The 3310-nt window shown below is 43.2% G+C and overlaps 1 pseudogene; it reads right to left on the bottom strand.

Moving 5' to 3' along the window:
• Positions 1-2952: 2952 nt before the first annotated feature.
• On the bottom strand, positions 2953-3070 carry LOC134935913 (5S ribosomal RNA; annotated as a pseudogene).
• Between the last annotated feature and the right edge of the window lie 240 nt (positions 3071-3310).

Below are 3310 nucleotides of genomic sequence, written 5' to 3'. Positions count from 1 at the left end.
GTCAATATGTAGATTACGTGGTCCATGGTGCAATGTAGTTTAAATGTAATATTGATAGGCCTTCCGGAATGTGGATGTGAAAAAGAAGGGCCTGTCAGCATGCTTGTACAAGTAACACATCCAGTGCATTTGAAACAGCCAGGTTTTCTCTCATGTAACTAAGTAGTAGTGTTGGTCCTGCTAGGACTAGCCATAGGTCTAAGCAGGAGTTGCTTAAGGTTAGGAGCTTTACGGTAAGCCATCATTGGTGGATGACTTTTTTTCAACTAGAGGTGTGCATCAGTGGCAATGATCGGCCAGTTTTGGAAAAATTGTCATAGGTGGTAGTGAATACCATCCGATCAGGTCCCATAGGTGGGTTTGGACAGGATGTCGAGGAGTGAAATTTATTTCTGGCCTTCTGGAGACATTGGGGGTAATTCCAAGTTGATTGCAGCAGGATTTTTGTTAGCAATTGGGCAAAACCATGTGCACTGCAGGGGAGGCAGATATAACATGTGCAGAGAGAGTTAGATTTGGGTGGGGTGTGTTCAATCTGCAATCTAATTTGCAGTGTAAAAATAAAGCAGCCAGTATTTACCCTGCACAAAAACAAAATAACCCACCCAAATCTTACTCTCTCTACACATGTTATATCTGCCTCCCCTGCAGTGCACATGGTTTTGCCCAATTGCTATCAAAAATCCTGCTGCGATCAACTTGGAATTACCCCCATTGATGGATATTTTTCATGCTGTAACCTTGCTCGTGAAAACGGAGTGTCATCTCTTGGAGTTGTTCTTCCATTGTCTCACTTTTGGAATTATTCCTCATCACCCTCAAGAATTTCGAAATGGGTAAATTGTCCTTAAGTGCCGGTGGGTGTTGAATGATGGATAAGAGTAACGTATTTCTGTCCATTGGATTCCTAAAAAGTCTGGGTTGGATGGTGTTACCTTCAAGTGTTAATGTGATATCCAAGAAGTTAATCTGATGTTCATCAACCTGGTGGGTGAATTTAACCAGGATATCTAGACCATTCAATGTCATGACCATCTCATTAAATGAGTCAACCGACCCTTTGCAGAGCAGGAACACGTCGTCAATAAAACGTTTATAGAACAGGATTTGAGGACCATCGCTGTCCCTGAGCATTGTATATAGTACTTATCCTGATATGTAAAGTGGTTGTATTTCAAGACAAGTCCTGCCAGCTCAAGTATAAATCCAATGGGTGGACCAATGGGAGGTTGTTGGTTTAGTGCTCTTTCAAGTGATTGCAAGCCTTGTTCATGAGGAATCATGGTATAGAGAGAGCCGACGTCCATAGTGGCTAACCGGGTATTGTCCGTCGTCAGGTGGAGCTGAGAGAGTTTGTGTAAAAAATCAGACATGTCCCGTATGTAGCTATCTTTCTGGTGTACTATGGGTTGTAGAAAGGAATCAACATATATTGCTAGCGGTTGCAACAATGAGTTCCTTGCCAAAATAATCGGCCTGCCAGGTGGGTGAGAGGGTTTTGTGAATCTTGGGGAGGGTGTATATGATGGGACAAACTGGGTAATCAACAGTAAGAAAATCAAGAGTGTTCTTATCGATCCAGATCTGATGCCCTTTTGTAGTACACGATCAACAAGGATTTTGAAGTTTAAGATGGGGTTAGTGTTCTGACAAGTGTAGGTCATGTCATCTAATAGTTGTCTGAGAATCTTGGGTAGTCTGACCAATCCTGTACCACGATAGCACCCCCTTTGTCAGCGGGTCTGATGACAATGCTAGTGTCTTGTTTTAAAGTAGTCAATGCCTGTCTTTCAGCTTTAGACAGATTGTCAAAGCATTTGTTGGGTATGGCTGAATGGATATCATGTTCGACTAGGAGGACAAAAGTTTTTATGCTTAGATTGGAGGAAGTTGGGTCAAACATGGATGGCTTGCGGAAAGCTGGCTGTGGTGGTACCTATGTCAGTGGCGAAATGTTCTCGTAATCTAAGTTTCCGGACAATCTTATACATGTCTACAGCAGTATCAACGGTTATGTGGACAAGTGGGGACAAAGGAGAGCCCCCTGGATAGTAGTTTAATGGAGGCATTGTCAAGTTGTCTACTAGACAGATTAAACACTAAGTCTGTGTTTTGTTGCGACACCTTCACCACATGTCTCCTCTTCCTTGGGTGGGGTCTGCGCTCCCTGTGGAGGGGAGTAAATCTGCGGTGGTTCACTGGCCTAAAAAAGAACTCTGAGAAGGCCGGGTGCCTGAGTAGTCGGTGTCAGAGGCGGAGGCCGTAGAGCCAGTGTCCACTGTCTGGAATTGTCTCTGTCCTTGTCGAGGTTGCCTATAAGGTCTCTGGGGTCTATTTTGTATGGAGTCTCCTAGTAGCCACCTATAAACTGTGTGGTTCTGATAATCAAAATTCTTTTTTATAGGAGTCAATCTGCGCCCTTAGTTTTTCAATTAGATTGCAGGTTTTGTCATTCCTAATGGTCACCAAATGTGTGATATTAAAAGCATCTATTTGTGTTTTGACCTTATGTAGTTCGGAACCAACCTCCTCAACAACCAGAAGCATCAAATCAAGTGAACATATGTTCAACACTCTGCACCAGCGGCTGCAAAAAAGCAGGGCTATTTCTACCTAGTGCGGGAATGTTGTTGACCCTGAAGTCCCTGGGTACAGTATCTGCTTTTTCCTGTGCTATTCAGACAGAAACTGCCCATGTAGGGTGAGATCAACCTCCCTCCTTCTCAATCTGAGAAGCTGGTGATATAAGTCTGCAGGTGTCTCAGCAGGTATTGTGTCAAAGTCTAATTGATCAAAGAGGACTTTGTTGGCGTCATCATCAGTTAAGGATATAACACCATGTTCTGCCTGTGTAGAGGTAGAGTTGATTGTCATCCAAAAAGCCAAGTTGGCTCTGCGCCATACTAGTGTGTTTTTCGTCTAAAATATTAGAGACAGAAAGCCACAAAACAGTAACTACAGTACCTGGTATTCCAAGAGGTCTCCCATCCAAGTACTGACCAGGCCCAACACTGCTTAGCTTACAAGTTCAGATGGAATTGGGCATGCCCAGTGTGGTATGACTGTGGAACTAAGGATGTCAGCAACCCATCAATGACCACACCAGAGGTGAGAAAGATAGACAATAACACAAACAACAGGCTAGTATCTATGTATATATATCCTGGTGTAAGATTAAATACAATAGTACCAATAACCACTAATACAATAATATGATAGATGGTGGGTGCAGGAAAAGATATGGCACAGGTATACTGAGCTATATCTAAATGTATGCAGAGTATCCCTCACTCTCACCGAACCTGAACAG

Source organism: Pseudophryne corroboree, chromosome 1 (genome assembly GCF_028390025.1).
Source record: "Pseudophryne corroboree isolate aPseCor3 chromosome 1, aPseCor3.hap2, whole genome shotgun sequence".
Classification (NCBI taxonomy): domain Eukaryota; kingdom Metazoa; phylum Chordata; class Amphibia; order Anura; family Myobatrachidae; genus Pseudophryne; species Pseudophryne corroboree.
Note: the sequence above shows the minus strand (reverse complement) of the source record. Positions and strands in the feature narration are given on the sequence as shown.